This window comes from Chanodichthys erythropterus, chromosome 12, assembly GCF_024489055.1.
Source record: "Chanodichthys erythropterus isolate Z2021 chromosome 12, ASM2448905v1, whole genome shotgun sequence".
Classification (NCBI taxonomy): Eukaryota; Metazoa; Chordata; class Actinopteri; order Cypriniformes; family Xenocyprididae; genus Chanodichthys; species Chanodichthys erythropterus.
The window spans coordinates 55,913,800-55,935,740 of record NC_090232.1 but is presented as its reverse complement, the minus strand read 5'-3'; the positions used below and the strand labels follow the sequence as shown (position 1 = coordinate 55,935,740).

General features: G+C 36.5%; 1 pseudogene; it reads left to right on the top strand.

The window, feature by feature from the left end:
- Positions 1–329: 329 nt before the first annotated feature.
- Positions 330–21,254, top strand: LOC137032496 (NLR family CARD domain-containing protein 3-like; annotated as a pseudogene).
- The last annotated feature ends 687 nt before the right edge of the window (positions 21,255–21,941 follow it).

Below are 21,941 nucleotides of genomic sequence, written 5' to 3'. Positions count from 1 at the left end.
CAGAGGAGATATGTCTGTCAAATTTTAAATGCTGGTCAATAATAATACCTAGGTTCTGCACCCGTGTCAATCTAAAAGCAGATAAACTTTCTAGCTCAGGGCTTGTACACTGAGAGTTCTCATTGGGACCGAATACAATTACCTCAGTCTTGTCTTTGTTTAAGAAGAGGAAGTTTTGTGCTAACCATAGTTTAACCTCCTCTAAACATTGGAGAAGAGAGGTGATTGCAGTGGAATTGTTTTTCTTGACTGGAAGATAGATTTGAGTGTCATCTGCGTAGAAATGAAAGGACACACCATGCTTTCGTAGAATAGAGCCCAAAGGGAGCATGTACAGAGAGAAAAGAGAGGGAGCTAAGATAGAGCCTTGTGGAAGGCCACAGGGCAGAGGAGCAGGGGAAGAGGAAAAATTACCCAGTTTCACTAAAAATCTTCTGTCAGATAGGTATGACTGAAACCATTTCAGAGCGTTAGCTTTTAGACCTACCCAAGACTCTAGTCTAGCTAATAGTAAGGAGTGGTCTATGGTATCAAAAGCGGCTGATAAATCTAAAAGAATAAGAATCACAGAGTCCCCAGAGTCAGTAGAGAGGTAAATGTCGTTTAGCACTCTCAGAAGGGCGGACTCAGTGCTGTGAGCAGACTTAAAACCAGACTGAAAAACCTCATAAATAGAATTGCTAGTCATAAAATGTTGAAGTTGATTCAGCACAATTTTCTCTAAAACTTTTGAAATAAAAGGTAAAACAGAAATAGGACGAAAATTTTTCAGGACAGTGGGGTCCAGTGAAGGCTTCTTGAGCAGAGGAGTGACTGTGGCGACTTTAAGGTCAGCAGGAACAGAGCCAGTTTGGAGACACTTATTAACAAGAGATAACAGACCAGGCCCAATCGAGTCAATAATTAATTTAAAAAATTTGGGGTGAATAATATCACTCGGACAAAATGAGGGTTTAAGATTGACAATCACCTCCTTCAATTCCTGGAGATTAATGGGTTCAAAAGCATCCAAAAATGCAGAGGCAGGTGACAAAATTGGAGAATTGGTTAACGTTAAGGTGGGACAGACACCAAGTCTCAAGTTCGTAATTTTGTCACTAAAGTATCTCAAGAAGTTTTCACATAGAGCATCAGAGGCAACAGGCAAAGTGTTAACAGAAGGATTGGTAACAGATTGAATAATTGAAAACAAAACCTTTGGTTTAGAATGATTAGTTTCAATTAGGTTAGAGAAATATGCAGCTTTTGCAGACTTAGCTGCAGTCTGGTAAGATGTAAGTGAGTCTCTGAACATTAGAAGAGAGATATGCAGCCTGTCTTGTTTCCATTTACGTTCTGCCTTTCTGCAGTTCTGTCTTAAGAGACGGGTATCAGAGTTTTGCCACAGATCAGATTTAGATTTCTGTTTGTGGGGCTTAAGAGGGGCAGTTGCATTTGCTGCCTTAAGCCAGGCAGAGTTCAGGAGACTCAGATGTTGATCAGCATCCAAGTCAGATAATGGTTGATCCAAGATCAATTGTGAGCCACATTCAGCAAAACACAAGTTAAAATTTGTGCTAAACTGAGGAGAGTAGAAACGAGAGAGACTTACAGTTGTATTAGAAGAATGAGAGAGCTCTGGAAGAGATACTGTGAATAATATAGGCTTATGATCAGAAATCATAAAATCAGAGAGCACAACATCAGTCACATCAAACCCATATGAGAGTACAAGATCCAACGTATGACCCAAAATATGTGTAGAGTCATTTATCCACTGGGAAAGATTAAAAGGATTAATAATATTAAGAAACTCATGTGATAAGGGGTTAGACGGACAGCAGACATGGATATTAAAGTCGCCCACCAATAGGAAGCGGTCGTAATTTGTGCCAATATTGCCAATCAGTTCAGTGAAATGCTTTATGAAATCCTTAGTGGAGTGCGGAGGACGATAAATCACCACTAGACATACAGGACCGTTCCAGTCCAAATGAAGAAACTGAGCCTCAAAGCTGGAGAAGGCCATTCCAGGGACCAATCGACAGCGTGCAGAGAGGGAGTTCTTTAAAATAGTTACTATGCCACCCCCGCGTCCACTCGGACGAGGAGAGTTAAAAAATGTACAGTCAGCAGGGATCAGTTCAGAAAACGGAGTTAGATCACCAACCTTTATCCAGGATTCCGTGATGAACATAAAATCCAAGTTGTGAGCTGAGTAAAAATCATTTAGTAGGAAGGTCTTGTTCACCAAAGAACGGGCATTTAATAATGCCATCTTCGGTGGAGGGATGATAACAGGAGATGAGGACGCTCTTTTTAGCGTGCGCAGATTTCTGTGAGTCACTCCCCGACGTCTGGAGCCGAGGCTCCGGAACGAGGGACCGGAACGAAAAACAGGGCTCGGGTGCGCGGGGAGAACATGACGAAGCCACCGGTATGCCACGTCCCGCGGGCGCCAGATAGTAGAACCGCCGTAAGGCGATTCGCGGGAAGGATCCGAGAGAAAGCCAGCCCGCAGGTGAGCCTTTAGCTTCACGATATAACCTCCGCGGTTTCCTCGTTTCCTCCTTCGCTTTCTCCGCGGGATGCTGAGGGGCCACCGGCGGATATGTCCCGGGACAGCCGATATGAACGGCTCATCTGCCTTATTAAAGGAGCAGTCCACAGCTAAAGTGTAAGAGTTTGTAAATGAGGTCGCAACCGAGTTGCGGATATCCAAGAGTGCTTGGCGGTCGTAGGTTAAAAGCGTGTAACAGTTTAATAATAGAGCAGACAACCAGACAAGCGACCACAGGAGCGATAGACGGCAGGCCCAGCACACAGGCGCCATCTTGTCTACACCATCTTGTCTTAGCTAAAAATAGAAGTTTTGTATGAAAGAAATAAAGTCATACTGGTTTGTAATAAGTGAAGATGCTGTGCTCTAGAGAGATCTGGTAGTATTTAATGTTTTGTTTCTGTTATCGTGTTTTGTGGGTCACCGTTGTTCTAAGGAGAGTAGAGCCTACTTCAGTCAATGATGAGCTGAGAAACACTGATGTTGATTTATTTAAAGGCAGTAACAGTGTAACTGCTGATTAACTCATGCATGTGTGCTGTAAAGACTTGATTGCAAGAGATTGGCATTTCACAGACAATGTTTCACAATAATAATCCTGATTAATATCTGTAAAGTAATTGTTTTTGTAAAAACATTTAAATAAAAATAAAAAACAAAACTTAAATTTTAAATGACCTTAATTTTACAGTTTGGGAGATGCTTCTGCCAGTCATTGACTGTTTATTTTTTAACGATCATTAACCATTATTTTCATTAAACAATTAAACATTAGGCTCCATGTGCTGCCATGCATTTCACAGTTTTTTTATGTGTTTTTTTTTATGTGTGTGTTTTTTTACAGAGTAGTTGCCCTATTTGGGAATATTCCAGGGCCCCACATGAGACTCTCATGGTTCTACATAGCACCATTTGACAACGGTACTGTATAGAAACTTTAAAGATAGGTGCTATATAGCACTTAAAGTTGTTCCCCTATGATTACAAGCCAATGAACCACTTTTAGTGCTATTTAGCACCATTTTTGTTTAAAGTGTACATGTTGTTGATTTTGATGATTTAACAAGTTTAGAGAATTCTTGCTCTCCTATAGCAGTGAATGAATTAAATTTTTCCTCAGGACACTACAATCCACTATCTGACACGATACCATACCCTTGAGCAAGGCACCTGAACCCCCAATCACTCCCCAGACACCGCTCACATTGGCTCTGGGAGTGTGTGGGCACATGAGACAAAAACCATTAAACGTCAATCACGCAACACACGCAAAGAGAGTCTGACAGGAGCTTTTCTGAGGTCATTTAATCATAAAATCTGTTAAATTATAAAACATAAGATAGTAATGTCCTCACTTTTAGCTGTATAAGACTGATAAAATATGACCTATTCAACCTATTGGTAAAGATTGAGATTTATTAAGTGCAGAGTGGACCATCCTGTTTAAAACACAATACATCTGTCTATGTAATTGAATATATACAGGACAAGGACATTCAGTCCGTCTGTGGAAAGTGAACTGTGAAACATTGTTTGTCAAGTGGTGTGATTGCTGGATAAACTCCTCTAGTTAATAATTTTCTAGAGACTGTTTAACCTATATTGATGAGAAGACGTCATTCAGAGACTGAACTGTCACGGTAAGTTCAGATAGTCTTCTAAAGTCTTCTCATAGTATTGTATAATATGTTGTCATATGCATTGTTATGAAGTCTAACTTGATAAATTTAAACTGCATTGTAATGATATTAAATGTTGAATTTTATGACTCGCATGATAGTTCTATTTTCATTTCTAACACGTTATGGCCTCTCACCTACTGGAAAAGGGAAGATTAGATTTGTAGAAGCTCAGGTTTAATGATGAGATGAATTATGATCCACAGATTTGTTATGAATATGCTTTACCCTCTAAGTTTGAAACTCATGAAAAAAAAACATTTTAACTGAAGATCACTGAGATCATGTGACACTGGGTGTGTTATCTGGCTCAAACCTAAAGTCTGTGTATCAACACTCAGTACAATAAAACAGTTCACTACAGTTCATCTATCTGCTGCACTATGAGGCGAAAACTAAATTGTAATATCAACTGTAGGACTTGAATTTATATTTCACAAATAATTCAGCCCTGCTAGTTTTGCATTTTGATTTCATCACTTCATCAGTGTCACTGCTGTGATAATCTTTCACAAAATAGATAGGCTTGTCAGGAAATATAGCCTACTAGGCTTGATGTCAGATTGAGATTAAAGTCCATTAAGTGCAGTGAAACTTGATGAGACACATTTGTGCATTTAATTATTGTCTTTTTTCATTTGTGTAGTTAGTGTTATTCATTGTCATTTTGTCTTATGTGTGTTTAATTAACCAATTCAAAATAGTTCATATAGATGTGTTTTATTTATAGTTGAATTTCTTGTCTGGTCATTGTGTTGGATGTTGGAAATGATGGTTGATCTGGAGCTTTAATGAGGGGTAAAGACTCTCATTAGGAACAGTTGAGTTGGACTGAACAGTGGCTACTGTAAATGCTGTAAATTAATGTTTAATAAAGATATTTGTAGTATAAACCGCACTGTAACTCATTATTATTTTTCTCATGCCAGACAAAGACTGAGACGCAATTAAGTCATCGGTTAGCTTCACTTTGTGTTTAACCTTTAGCTGGACTCATATGCTGACAGTCAAATCTGATTTGATGCGATTCATAGTTGTTGTTTTTTCATCTGATTGTTTAACTGCATCACTTGAATACATTGAGATTTGTTATTTTGGATGGAGAACCACTATTAAGCATTGGAAACAGACTCTTCATCGAAGCGTTCAGAGAGTTATTAATCAAATGTGATTATCAGTTAGTTTGATGTGAGGGCTGGCACAGAGAATCTGTCAGTGAGTCACTTTACAGCAGCAGAAAACACATGAACCTCTGAACAGGGAGAGATACAGGCTGTTGAAGTACTTTATGGACTTCAGAAAAAAGGATCCTCCACAAACTGCTGCAACTACAAAATCTGAAGCACATAAATCTTAAGAATGTTGTGTGTGTGTGTGTGTGTGTGTGTGTGTTTTACTGTACTTACTGGAATAATCAAAATGTTATGTATGGTTTGTTCTCATTGTTTCCATATGCAGGTCTGAAGTTAATTTCTTATTATGGGGCCATATGGAGCAGGGAGAGATCTTCATCTCCAGAACTCTGCTGTATGTCAATGGAGAGTCACAGATCATTGCCTGATCGTCCTAAATTCTGGGATGAAGTGACCTCTGATCCCAGTGATAAAGCAGTAGGGTTTAGGTGGTGAGATAAAAATTCAGTATTAGAGACAACAGACTGACTCATTATAAATGTAAAAAATTATTTCTGTGTTCTGTATTTCTGTCTGGATAGACTGTTATCTTCATCTGTAGACTCCAATGTGCCTCTAATGAGGTTAAAATCACTGCCTAATCTTCCTAAATTCAAAGATGAAGCAGTGACCTTTGACACCAGGTGAGTAGGGATGTCACTAAACATTATTTTGATAATCGAGTAATCACTTGGTTATTTCTACAGTTATTCGAGTATTTGAAATCAAATCCTTTAATATTCAATATTGGCCAACCAACATTTAATTAAAATGTTAACTTAATCTTTAATATTTGGCCACTTCTTTACGAAAGAAATGATACAGCTACTGAAATATGTTGGCACAGGTTTTATAAATAATTTACCTTACAAATCTGATTAAATGGTGCACATTGTGTTCCCAGATGAACGTCATAAGCGACACAAACTCACAGTATATGCAGTTTGAGACACTCCACTCACGTAAACGATAAAAGTTCATGTGGAGAAGCAGTTACTGTGAATGAGCCACTCAGAGATGCACATAACTAATATTGAAAAAATATTGATTTAATTGAATCACAGCCTTTGTGAATTCACAATACCGCTATACTATAATATAGTTTTTAAATGCTTTTAATATATTGTGCAGCCTCAGAAAAGTGTTTAATAATGCTGTTCATGGATTATAGTCCTTGGAATGTGCCACTTACGTTTCATTGATTAATTTCCATTGTAAAAATCATTAGTTTAACTTAACTTACATGACACCTCAGCTAAAAACAGAAAACTTTTTTGAGAAAACTTTTAATGAGTTCTGGCCGTCACAAACTTTGAAATAGGGTCCAATGTGCAAGCTTTTGAAAAGATTTGAAAACGATACTGTAATCATCTCTGTGTAAAGTTTAATAATGTTAATCTGCGATAATAGTGACAGCATGCACATTCATAATACCTGTTTAGTCTATAGGTATGCACGTTTGAATACATATGTGCGCAGGCATATTTCTTTACAAAGTGACATTGCCAAATGTCTAGTATACACAATCTCTGCTAACACTTTAGTGTTGTGTTGTCATCATGATTATGCACAGGTCCTACATCTGATCTGGATACGTTCTGGATCCGGCAGACTATGATAAAACTCGGGATAAACAGAGAGAGACTAATATTAGCGTAGACGCCATTCTTCTTATGATGTAGCGAGTACATCAGGTGTTATGGGAAGTGTTCTTGGTTCCGGGTGACAATTTATGCAGCCTAACAATTTACATTATTTGAATTATAGAGGTAGATAATGTGTTATGTGTATGTCTTATGTGTATGTGTATTTTTATTTATTTTTTTTATTTATTTCTTTATTTGAAAGGGGACAATGTACATTAATAAACATTAAAACAATGTAAATGTACCCGAGTTAGCTCAAAAGTGCTAATTTTCATCGGTAGTCCCCCAGCCAGATTTAAACAAGGCAACCTTTAAAAATAATCACAAATACAAAATCACACACACACACACAAAAAAAAAAAAAAAAAAAAAAATTACAACACATTATGGTTAATAAATACAATACATATAAAAATAATATAATATTTAAATACACACATAAAAACATTAGTGCTCACATGTTTGGCTCTCTACAAGCCATTTTTTTGCATTCTTTTTGAATGAAAAGAATGACAAAGACTCTCTAATGGTTACCGGCACTGTGTTCCATTGCTGAACTGCTCTTACGGAGAAGACAGCCTGACCAAAAGCTGTTTTTCTCAGTGGTATGATGCAGTCTTCCCTCACTGCCCCTCTAGTTACCTTAACCTCACTGGATCTAAAATGTATAAAATCACATAGTGGAGGAGGTGCTAAGCCATATCTAATTTTATAAATTAAACAAATATTTTTAAATTTAATTAGATTATCCCAAGTAAGTAACTGATATTTCCTCAGAATACTACAGTGGTGGTAGTGATATGGTTTTTTATCCAGTATTTTTAATGCTTGTTTGTATAATCTTTCTAATGGTTTTATTGTTGTAGAGTGAGTATTGGACCAGCTTATTAAGCAATATGTTATGTGGGATAAAATCATGGAAAAGAAATATAATTTAGCAGCTTCTGTTGACATGAAATCTCTAATGAATCTGAAATTTGCTAAACTGAACTTAATCCTATTACTAACTTTTTTGATGTGAGTTTTGAAATTGAGATTTCAAAGATGGTAACTCGTTAATGTATAAACTAAAAAGAATTGGACCTAAAATTGAACCCTGTGGAACACCAGTTGATAATAGTAAGGGGGTAGAATTATATTGGTCAATTCTTACACTTTGTGAACGAGATAAAAGATATGAGTTAATAAGACTAATATATTTTGAAGAAAAATTAAATGCATGAAGTTTGTGCAGTAAAACTGAATGGTTGACTGTATCGAATGCTTTACGAAGATCTAAAAATATTCCTCCCACTATCCCTCCTTTGTCTATATTTGATTTAACCTTTTCCAGAAAATAACAATTTGCTGTCTCTGTAGAATGATAAGCCCTGAATCCAAACTGCATTGAGTGCAAAGGAAAAGAACTGCAATTAAGATGATTGATAATTTGTTTAGCAACCAATTTTTCAAACACTTTAGATACTGTTGGCAAAATGCTAACCGGTCGGTAATTAGATGTAAGAAGGGAGTTGCCACCTTTAAATATAGGAATGACACTAGCAATTTTCCATGACTCAGGAAATTTCCCTTGATCTAATGACACATTGATGATATGTGTTAATGGACCCTTAATTGACTGACCTATTTGTTTTAGCATAAGTGTATCCATCCCATACACATCTTTTGCTCTTGAAGACTTAACCCTTTAACTGCCCCACCAAGAAAAAAGCATTTGAAAAATTTTTTGTTTGCATTTTTTATCTCATTATGTCACTAGTTATCACACTCACTGCATTTTTTTTCAATACATCCCATAATTTTTAAAATATTGGCCTCTACCAAATGGTTGAGATGGCACTTAAAGGTAATATAAAAAAATTCATACACATACTATGAAATTCAGAAAATATGAACTATAATACTAATTTATTTAAAACATAATCAAAATAAAATAGTTTTATATATTGAATCTTGTTTATTTATTGAAATATTCTATAAAATATTTCAGATTTTCATTTTATGACAGAAAATTACATGTTTTCTTGTTTTTTTTAACAATAAACAAAAATAAATAACACAAATAACTAAAAGTAACAAAACTAAAGACATTACATTCTTTCTGCATTCAAAAACTAAAAACAAAATAGCAAAAGATAGTAATATAATGGCATTTTAGGCTTTTATGATTCAAGAAACGCCATCAAGTGTTGTAGTGCAACAGGATTTTTCTCTTTTTTTTTTAGACATATGAACATTTCTCTTCTCAGACAGGGTGATAATTTGGATCCTCTATTGGGTCATCATCATCACTGAGCTCAGCATCAGAATCTGGGGGGTTTTCTGGGGCAAGGGCCTGAAGAGTGCATGTTCTTGTACCATAGAAACTGTTGACATCCATCTAGTAACTGTAAAAAAAAGCAACAACAAACAAATAAATAACAATCTCTTACAATTTTAGTAATGTTAGTTCACCAGCATGTCATTTAAGAAGTAATTGCCTCTGATAATTATGATTTCCACACATTAATTCAATGAATTCATTATATTTACATCAAAAAATATGCAAAAGTGGCAAAAAAATACATATTTAAGAAATTATGTCAGCATATTCATGAAGAAATAACAATAGCTGTCATATTCATAGCTAATAATGATCAGAAGTTTATATTTCTCAGCAAATAGTCCATTCTGACTGCAGAAATGGATGATCTGAAAACATTACATTAGCTTTTCTGCATTTACCTTTAAGTGTCAAATCAACCGTTTGGTTGAGCATGTTTTTGAAAAATTATTTGAAACATACTTAAGTGTTTTAATGGCACCAAGTAACATAATTTTGTAAAGTTAGGGCTCTTACAGTGTAATATGTCAAAAAAATTTGCTTACCTTGCAAATTTTCACCAAGAACAGTTCACATGGCAGGAGTGATTTCTTTGTTTCTGACATCCATGTTTGAGGAAGTGTTGTGACAAGTGCTGTTGATTGACACTCTGACATCTAGTGGATTTTTTTGGCATAACATACCTCAACCAGATGGTAGAGATGGCTCAATCAGCTTGAGTTAAGTTAGGTACTCCTCTCAGTGAAATATAGTGACTCAAAATGTGCTCTACCATTTGGTCGAGCGGGCAGTTAAAGGGTTAAGCTCTATAATTGCCTTTTCCACATCAGATATAGATACAGATTTTGGATATAGTGGTGGCTCAATTAACAAATCTGAAGTAATGACAGGTAAGTTGTTATATTTCACAGGGAAACTTTTAGCTATGGTATCCACAGAATCAACAAAATACTCATTTAGTGTCTGTACCACAGCAGATGGATCCTGCAAAAGCATGCCAATAATCTTTAGCTGTATTGAATTATTACTAGAAGAAGTTTTACCTGTTAATTTATTAATCTGATCCCAAGTCGCTTTTGAGTTTCCATGACAATTTTTAATAATTGTGATAAAAAAGTCTGCCTTTGCTTTTCGTAGTTGTCTTATAACTCTATTTCGTAATGAAGCAAATTTTTGTCTCTCACACAATAGTTTTGATTTTATGGCTTTTTTAAGAGCATTGTCTCCGTCTTTCATTAACTGTTTAATATCATCACTGAGCCAGGGAAGTGAACACTTTCTGTTTTTATGTTTAACTGTCACTGCAAATTCCTTAATTTTTGTTTGTAAGCATTCAGTAAATTTCTGACTAATTATTTCCAATTCATTGTCCAATAATAGAGTGTCCCAGTTCATATTTCTTATTGCAGAGTAAAATTGATCCTGTCTGCTCCTTGGAATGCCAATGAACTCCTTTTTTCCGGAATAAGCTGCAAATCGCTTACTGGTTAATTTTCTTGTTATAAGCACCATGTTATGATCTGAAAGACCAGTTAACATATTGTACGATTTTGTAATCCATTCCGGGTGATTGGTGAAGATTAAGTCAATTAAGGTGCTAGAATTGTTTGTAATCCGTGTTGGTCCTTTAACCATCTGGACAAGATTAAATCCATCCATAATTTGCTGCAGTTTTTTCCTTGTACTATTATCGTCCCAGTGTAGATTAAAATCGCCCATCACTATAACCTCCTTTTTAAAATCACACTGCTTTAACATTTCCTTAAACTTGTCATAAAAATCTATGTTAGCAGATGGTGGTCGATATAAAACTATTAAAGTGAGAGACATCTGAGGTGCAAGAGATAAATTTAACCCAACACATTCTCAAATGTCAAAAAAAAATTGAAAAAAATCAATTGGGGATTTCCACTGAATTTCACTGCACTGTATACTGTCTCTCACATAGATCATTACCCCTCCCCCTTTAGCATCAGCTCTATCTCTCCTGTAGGAGACGTACCCCGGAACTAAAAATGCAGCAGTAGGGGAATTTTTATGCAGCCAAGTTTCAGACAGGCAGAAATAATCCAGATTTGATTCAGTCATCATGTGGATAATTTGATCGCTTTTTGATCTTAAGCTTCGAATATTTAAATGTCCGCCAAAGAGACCTTTTGGTTTGGCTTTTTGATCCCAGATTAAGCGTGCATTGTTTACAGTATGAACAACCTTCCACTTCCGGTTCAAGCGTATTGCTTTATTTACTGTAAAGCGTTTGTGGATATTAGCGGTGCTCACCCCGCCGACTCCGTGAAGACCGCCCTCGCTTGGGCCTCCCACATCCGCGGTAGCCTCTCCTGTCGCCGCAGGACGTCCACCCGGCGAACCACGGCAAGGCCCCGGACCGTCCAGACCCAAGTGCCGCATAGAAGCATCACCAAGCTCAGAGCTGACAATGGCAGCTGCAGGTGCACTCTCCGCGGACGCGAATCGCTGCCCCTCCGGTGAACCACGCCGCAGATCCAGCACACCATCCGCGCAAGAGCCAACCCCACCGGACCATCTCAGCTCAGCGCAAGGATTCACCCGAGCCAACGCCGGATCCCTGTAGACACCGCCCGGGAGCACCGCCGCCAAAGACGCACCGGAGCCACAAGTAGGCGCATTAGGAAGGTTTGCTCTGTTTGTTCGGCCAGTTGGACCAGGGCACTGGTGGATGTCACCCGACAAAAGTAGGCAAATGCATATTATCATGGCATTGTTTGTTGATTTCAGATATACTTTTGTCTCTGCCACAATTAATAAATCAAGTAACAGGCCAAAAGCATTATTCAATACAATAAATAAGCTTACTAAACCTCCACCTCAAGACTCCATAGCTTCTAATGAGCTTTGCTGTTCTTTTCTGGATTATTTGCTTGAAAAGATCGATGCTGTCCACCAATGCCTACTGATACAAAGCTCAACTATCCACCAAATCTATCCAGTCAAACTCTGTCTTGTTTTTCTTTGACAACCCCATCTTCTGTCTCCAAGTTAATCTTGAAATCCAACTCTTCTTCCTGTCAACTTGATCCTGCTCCTACTTCTCTCCTGAAACTTTGCCATTCTTCCATCTCTGCTCCTATCTCTCACTTCATCAATACATCTCTTACCTCTGCTTCATTTCCTCTGCCACTCAAAACTGCAATATTTCTACCAATTTCATCTGTGAAGTTGCTGGTTCTCACATTAAAACATCCAATACTGTTAAAAATTTACGTTTAATCATTGACTCTACCCTTTCCTTTCAGTCTCATATTACCTCTATTACCAAATCTGCATTCTTTCACCTACGTCGCATTGCCCAACTCTGTCCCTTCATCAGTACCAAAGACACTGAAACTGTCATACATGCATTTGTCTCATCACGCCTTGATTACTGTAATGCCCTTTTCATTGGTCTACCTGCCAGCTCCATTTCCAGATTACAATACATTCAAAACTCTGCTGCTAGAATACTCACCCACACCAAGCGTTCTGCTCACATCACCCCAATTTTGTATGATCTCCACTGGCTTCCAGTTGCCTACTGTATTAAATTCAAAATGATCCTGCTCACTTTTAAATCTTTGCATGGCTTGGCTCCCCCTTAGCTCTGTAATATGGCATCATCTCTTTTCAGTGGTGGGCAGATCATTTAGTACTATCACTCCCAAACTCTGGAAATCTCTCCCCCGCTCACTCTGTTGTGATAATAATATCTCTGTATTTAAATCATTACTCAAAACTCACCTGTTTTCTGAATGTTATACCTCTGATTTGATTAATTGATTGCTCTGCATTATTACTAATAGTTATCTGAATGTTGTTATGTCTCTTAAGTCCTGTTTTGTACTTTTGTACTTGAATCTATTTTTCTGTATACTTCCCTCTCCATTATTGTTTCTCACCATTGTCTACTTGTATTATCTCTTCCTTGTTAATTGTATCCTTTAAAGCGTCCTTGAGCTCTGGAAAGGCACTATATACATAAAACAATATTATTATTATTATTATTATTATTATTATTTAGTGCTTTGTAAGTAATTAGCCAGGTTTTAACAGGGAGCCAATGCAGTGTTGACAGAACCGGGCTAATATAGTCATTCTTCCTGATTCTAGTAAGAACTCTAGCTGCTGCATTATGCACTGACTTTAAAATGAAATTGAAATGTATTTTCTGTATAATTAAATGTCTTACAAGATTAATATATGCATTTATGAAATATGAAATTGTAATTATTTCAGTCCAAACTGAAGGTGAGATGATGAACCCAATTGCAGTTTATTGAATCAAAAGTGAGCATGCAAATAAAGCAACCTACTTGACCTGAGCATACTTGACCTGACCAGACTTGAATAAACTTGACTTGAACAGACTTGACCAGAACAGACATCAACAGCAGAACTACATGAACTTAGTGAACACATAATTAAGACATTGGGCAAGTGACACAAGGGACAAAGGAACCAATGACAGAACTGAACTTAAAACAACATGACCATAACCAACCAATCAGAACATGACACATCGACTAAGGGAGAACATGAGGAGCAAGGGAAGCATGACACAAACAAGCAACAAGAATCAAACTACAAAATAAGAGAGATGAACCATGAACATGAAACATAAGCATGAAAACAAGACCATGAACCAAAACAGGACATTACAGAAATGTGACTTTTATACATTTAAATAATTTATTTCATTTATTTTAAATCTGTTTGTTGTTTTTTCAGCAGAGTGGATCGAGACTTAAGCATCTCTGGAGGAGACTCCTCAGTCTTCTGTCGGGACAACATGACCATTTCAGCATCCCTGAATAGACATAATCAACGATTGAATGAGGAATTACAGAAAGTCAAAAACCAGCACAAAAGCAGCATGAAGAACAAGTTTGAGAGATTACTTGAGGGAATGAAACTCCAAGAGAATGAAACCCTCCTCCTCCAATGCTCACAAGACACTCCTATTGACTTCAATGACATCTTTAAAGCCTTACCTGAACCAGGATGTGAGGAGAAAGACCAAATCAAGACTGTTCTTACTAAAGGCATCGCTGGAATCGGAAAAACCGTCTCTGTGCAGAAGTTCATTCTGGACTGGGCCGAGGGAAAAGCCAATCAAGATGTAGATTTCATGTTTGTGCTTCCATTTCGAGAGCTGAACTTGATCCGAGACCATCAGTACAGTCTTCACAGACTTCTGCTGGACTTTCATCCTGAACTTCAAGATCTGGACTCAAAGATTTATGAGGAGTGTAAAGTTGTGTTCATCTTTGATGGTCTGGATGAAAGCAGAATGGCACTGATGTTTTCAGATGCTCAGAAAGTTTCTGATGTGACTGAGACTTCATCAGTGGGTGTGTTGATGTCAAATCTCATAAAAGGAGAGCTGCTTCCCTCTGCTCTCATCTGGATCACCTCCAGACCAGTAGCAGCCAATCAGATCCCCTCCAAATACATCAGCCGTCTGACAGAAATTCAGGGATTCAATGAGCTTCAGAAGGAGGAATATATCAGGAAGAGAATCAGTAACGAGCATCAAGCCTGCAGAATCATCTTGCATATCAGAAGAGCAAGAAGCCTTCACATCATGTGCCACATACCCATCTTCTGCTGGATCTCATCCACTGTGCTTCAAAAGCTCCTGAAAGAAGATCTGAGTGCAGAAATCCCTCAAACTCTGACTGAAATGTACATCCATTGATTCAGATCAACATGAGGAATCAGAAGTATGAAGAAAAAAAGTCAAAAGAACTCCTCAAGTCCAACAGAAAAGTGATTGTGAAACTTGCTGAAGTGGCTTTCAAGCAGCTGATGAACGGCAATGTGATGTTCTATGAGGAGGACCTGAGAGAGAGCGGCATAGATGTCACTGACGCCTCAGTCTTTTCTGGGATTTGCACTGAGATCTTTAAGGAGGAATCTGTGATTCATCAGAGGAAAGTCTACAGCTTCATTCATCTGAGCTTTCAGGAGTTTCTTGCTGCTTTCTATGTGTTTTACTGCTATTTATCAAAGAACAAGGAACCACTGCAGTTGTTTTTGTATAAATTCAGATTATACAGATATGAGAATGTCTCTCTGTATGATCTACTAGCATCAGCAGTAGATAAAGCTCTTGAGAGTGAGAATGGACAGCTGGATCTGTTTCTGCGGTTCCTGCTGGGCATCTCATTGGAGTCCAATCAGAGACTCTTACAGGATCTACTGACACACAGAGAGAACAACTCAGAGAGTGTCAGAGAAACCACACATTACATTAAAGAGAAGATCAAAGATGGACATGGACTCTACACTGAAAGATCTATCAAACTGTTCCTCTGTCTGCTGGAAGTGAAAGATCAGACCATGTCTAGAGAGATTCAAGAGTTTGTGAAATCAGACAAACACTCAGAGGAAAAACTCTCTCCTGTTCACTGCTCAACAATCGCCTACATGCTTCAGATATCAAAGGAGCCGCTGGATGAGCTGGACCTCAAGAAATACAACACATCAGATGAGGGTAGAAGAAGACTGATACCAGCTGTGATCAACTGTAGGAAATCTCTGTGAGTGTTTAATCATTAATAGCTAAGAATCCTGATAAGAAAAAAAGCAAAAAAGTGTCAACGTGAGTGTTAAACTCTGTTGCAGTTCAGCTAAAGGAACTAGATTGCATTTAGTGTGCAGAAACTGCAATTGTATTTGTTGCACTCATATTGCATTGAATTGTAACTGTTGCTATGGTACCATATAGCACCATTTTTCTCGATTGCTTGCTGCTGCCACAACAAGAGAGATCATATTTTTGGAACTGATCACTGCTTTTACAACTTTGTTTTTGTAGACAAACCAACACCTCAGAGTGGAAGACTTGTTTACTCAGTTTTAAGTGGCGACCATATTTGTATAAATTTCAAAACCTTTTTTTTTACAAGTTTTCCTTCCATCCACAATGAGACAGTAGCTATGTTTCCATCCATATCACATAAAAGATTTGCAAATAAAGTACTGTTTCCTTCCAGTGAGTTGAAGAGAAAAAAAGTCACTTCCTGAATAACTTGAAGAAAAATTTAAGAAATGAAAGAAAAACGTAAGTTGCTGCAGTATAAGCTTTCCTGTATCTCAGTGGTTAGAGTGTGTCACTAGCAATGCCAAGGTCATGGGATCGATCCCAAGGATTGCACATACTCAGATACAAATGTAAGTCGCTTTGCTGTCATGCTGGCATAGAATTTATGCGCATCTTGGCGTTTTCATCCAGCCTTTTTTTATGTGATATCCCAAAATGCACAAAAATAGGTGGATGGAAACAGCTAATGTAATTGTCCAAGTGAAGAAACACATTTACACTTTTAAAAAAATATCTTGTAAGGCAATGTGCACCCTTTTTTATTAATTGTTGATAGCTGGAAAATCCCAGGAAATATGGTAATAATTTGCTTTTTTGCATCTTATTGAGCTTTTATGATGTTCTACTCTGGCACTGTGAATGGATTTAAGTATTTCAGATGATTTAGTGTAGACAAACAATTTTTGGAAAACAGTGTGGACTGAAAGCATTTTAAAATGTTAATGCTGTTTACAAATTGTGGATTATATTCAGTTTGACCAAATATTTCACATTATTTTACTTTTTTATTGAATTATTTTGTATTGCCAATTATTTACTCATTGAATTTTTCTAGTTGTTAAGGAGCTGCCCCTTTAAAGAAAACCACCTTGAATCCCAACTTATTGTGCTGTATTTACTCTATTTTAGTCTTGCTGGCTGTAATCTCACTGGTCAGGATTGTGAGAGTTTGTCATCAGCTCTACAATCCCAAAATTGTGTCCTGAGAGAGCTGGACCTGAGTAACAATGACCTGCAGGATTCAGGAGTGAAGCTGCTCTCTGAAGGACTGAAGAGTCCAAACTCTCAGCTGCAGATACTGAAGTACTAAGGACATATGAGAGATTATTTACAGTCTGTCGGTCATATTGTTGATGTTTGTCTGTAGATCATCTAACTGTATGTATCTGTAGGTTGTCTGGCTGTATGGTGACAGAGGAAGGCTGTTGTTATGTGTCTTCAGCTTTGAGTTCTAACCCATCACACCTGAGAGAACTGGATTTTAGCTACAATCACCCAGGAGATTCAGGAGTCAAGCTGCTCTCTGACAAACTGAAGGATCCAAACTGCTCACTGCAGATCCTAAAGTAATGTGGGGAAATAAGAGTCCCGGTTTACATCTGGTATTAATATCTGCCTTAGTGATCTGATCAAAAGTTGGTTACTCTATTTTCGATACAGTTCAACTTTTATTTATTTTTATCGCACAATTAAAAAACACATTGTTGCCCAAAATGCTTCTAAATTAGTTTAGAAGATGAGTATTTAAAGAGTAAATAATAAAAGGTAAAAGGCATATAATAAAACTATACCAAACATCAATTAAGAATTAACATGCCTACACACAAATAGCCAATAACATGTATTGTGCCTAGACACACAGAGAAAATTACTCAAGATCCCCTACCTTCAAAATCTAGTTAAAAAGATATGTCTGAGACCTAAAAACCTCTATAAATGAAGTCTGTAGTGATGGGACTGTATCAAATTTTCATGTTGCAATAATTGCTGAAGCTTTAATCAGATTATACGGTATTATTACTTGAAATAAGTTGCAAAAGTGTTGTCATAGTAAAAGAGGTTTAAGAACTCTTTATTTCTTATAATTTATCTCTTTCTTACATCAAAAAGAACTCTGTTTAAATACAATAATGCAAAACACAAAAAAAATATAAAGGAAAATTTTTCATTGTAAAGAACAACACTTTACAATAAGGTCTCGTTTTTAACGTTAGTTAATGCATTAACTAAGACTGAGCAATAGCTAAATTTGTCACAGAAGGGTTTTTTTTTGTTGTTGTTAATGTTAAGAAATACAACTGATCATTGTTAAATTTTTGAAGTTGATTGATAAGTTCTCAAAAGACAGCTGAAAACTCATCTCTTTTGTGAGCACTTAACCTCATCTTAAAAAAACTTCTTATAGCTATCCTTTCACTTCCTCTAATCCCTCTCTATTGTAGTTTAGAATACTTTGAGCACTGCCTAAAACTTGTATTGTGAGCACTTCTTGTGTCTATTTGCCTCGTCATGACGACTCGCTTGTATTCCTCACTTGTAAGTCGCTTTGGATAAAAGAGTCTGCCAAATAAATAAATGTAAATGTAAATGATCCATCTAAAATCCGTCAAAATTATTTATGGTATTTTGAAGTGCTCACAATAACAATATTGTGCATATTCATTATCATGGTGCACTATATTGCCAAAAGTTTTGGCACGCCTTCCTTTATGTGCACATGAACTTTCATAATATCCCATTTTTATTCTGTAGGGTTTAATATGGAGTTGGCCCACCCTTTGCAGCTATACCAGCTTCAAATCTTCTGGGAAGGCTTTCCACAAGGTTTAGGAGTGTGTTTATGGGAATTTTTGACCATTCCTCTAGAAGCACATTTGTGAGGTCAGGCACTAATGTCGACGAGAAGGATACACCTGTGGCCATGGAAGTGAAAGGAGAACCTGAATTCAATGATTTGGAGGGATGTCCCAATACTTTTGGCAGTATAGTGTACTTTAAGTGAAGTTCTTCTTAGTTTTTTGTTTTGGGGTAAAACGATGTTTGAAATCCATGAGCAGCGATATACTGTTATTGAACATCTGACACCAACCACATTGCTGAGCACGATGGTTAGATGAATATGTAAATATATGCAATTTCCTCTCAGTAACAAAATAAACACAAAAATCAAAAGATTGGACGCATTACTATTATAATGTTTTTAAAAGAAATCTCATGCTTATCATGCTGTATATCAAAAATACAGAAAAATACAGCAATACCGTTGAATATTCTTACAATTTAAAATAATGGTTTTCTGTTTTAATATACTTTAAAATATATCAGCGCACACCTCCTATTATGTTATCGTCATAGACCAATGGTAGTATGTTTTGCTGTAGTAGTGTTTTGCAGCTGAAGCAAACTTTTCCTGAGAGTTTGCTTTGGCAAGCCATTTCAAACTCTCAATATGAACCCAAACTTAATTTTTGCCTGATTTTGTCCAAAATTGTGCTATATCAGTTCGTTCTTCGATTTCATTTGAAATATATTTGGAGCCTTTACTCACCCTCATGGAACAGAAAACCTGTATGTCTTTAGTTTTCACAAAAGGATGTTTTGAAATGTCTGTTTTTTTTTGTTGTTGTTGTTCCACTGAAGAAAGTTAGTCATACAGGTTTGAAACAACATCAGGCTAAATGATCTATCATTTTTGGGTGAACTAAATTTGTGTCACAGAACAGATTGTATGTGTTTATTTTTTGTCTTGACTTTAGAATACGAATATGAATCACGTTTGTGTTTTATAGTGTGGATCATTGTGGAGAGTTCAGAATTACAGCAGGACTACACAAATGTAGGTCTACACAACAATTTGGCTTTTTGTTGTAGATTTGCCTCATTTAGTGAAATGTTTCTTTTTTTTCTTATGTTCAGATGCCTGTGATCTCACACTGGATCCAAACACAGCACACAGCAAACTCATTCTGTCTGATGAGAACAAGAAGATCACATATGTGAGAAAGAAGCAGCCATATCCTGATCATCCAGAGAGATTTGATGATGTTCCTCAGGTTCTGTGTGGAGAGAGTCTGACTGGACGCTGTTACTGGGAGGCTGAATGGAGCAAAGACACTGAAATATCTGTGACATATAAAGGAATCAGCAGTAAAGGATTGACTGACTGTATGTTTGGATCTAATGACAAATCCTGGAGTCTGGACTGCTATAATAACAGATTCACTGCCTGTCACAATAATTACAGGACTGATATACCTGACATCAGTTCATCCTCTAAGAGAGTAGGAGTGTATGTGGACATGTCGGCCGGCACTCTGTCCTTCTACAGCATCTCTGGCACACACACACACACACACACACACTCACACACTTACACACATTCAACACCACATTCACTGAACCCCTCTATGCTGGATTTAGGGTTTATTTTTATGATTCCTCAGTGTCTCTGTGTGACATTAAACAACCTCCTGTGAGAAACAACAGTGATACACACACAACTGGGTGAGTGAAATATACTGTATCTCAGTGAAGGATTTTTCCAGACTGTGATTAATAGTTCAATCCTCTGTTCTTCATTCATCACTAAACACTAGGGGTGCACTATATTGGATTTTTGCTGATACCCAATATACCCATAATTTTCAACATATTTTCGCCAATAACAAATACATTAGCTTTTACCAATACATTAGTGCTGTCAATCGATGAATAAAAAGAACTAGATAAAAAAAAATTTCTGTAATTAATCGTGCTTAATCGCAATTAAAAGTTACTTATGTTTTTATAAGCTTTAAATAAATTTTTGTCATTTTTCACAGTTACTCTCCAAATTAATGAAGAAACAACATAAAGACAGTATATATTAAATACTTGTTTAATGGCATCTCTTTATGAATGAAGGCCAGTATCACTTATACCAATACAGTTACTGATGTCTCAATGAAAATGATTTTCCCACCCAATTTTAAACATTAATTATAGCCACACAACATTAAAGTATAATTGAAAGCTATAATTTTTTTAATATTTATTAGGCTTCAAAAATTAAATAACTTTTAATTTAAGTGAACTTAAAATAATCCTCACATAAACCCATAAATGTCATATTAACCAGAGCATGTTCTCTTTTGATTTAAAAGCATTTGCATGACTAAGAACATGATCATATAATGTAACGCTAGCCAAAGGATGACAAAAAAATGGATGTTGCATTAATTGTGTTAAAGAACGCATTAAAGTGAAAAAAAGTTGAATGCATTAACGTGTTAATGTTGAAAGCACTACAATAAATATATATGTTTCCCTTTGTTTGGAAACAACACCAATTCTCTCCTGTGCAGGTACTACATACCAATATTTTTCATTGTAGTAAGTTTTGAGCAAAAATGTCTTGGTTATGTATGGTAACTCTCATTATCTGAAGGAGGGAATGGGGAGGCTTCTTCCTGAAGAAAGACTCTTCTAGGTACAACACTCAGAATAATTGCACAGCAGTTATAGTTGGACTATATATGTCAAAATATAAAGTTCTGGCTCAAAACAACAACAGATATTCAACACTCTAAAAATTGTATGTTCTAGAAGAAATACTATTTCAGTCTTTTCACTTCAAAAATTCACATTTAATTCAGTTACTTGCCATTTTTGTAATTATTTGTGAAATTTACCATCAAATTCTGAAAGAAAATAGTTTTAAAGTAAATCCTGACAGATGTGACAGATTTACTCTTTAGGTTTTTTATAGTAGACTGTTTGTATGTTGTTGATTTTGAGTTGGTAGTAACACTTTACAATAAAGTCCCATTAGTTAACATTCATTAATGCATTATCTAACAATGAGCAATACATGTGTTGCATTATTAATCTTTGTATGTAGGTAATAAAAATTCAACTGTTCATTCTTAGTTCATATTAGTTCAGGTCCATTAAACAATATTGACAGATACAACTGATTATTT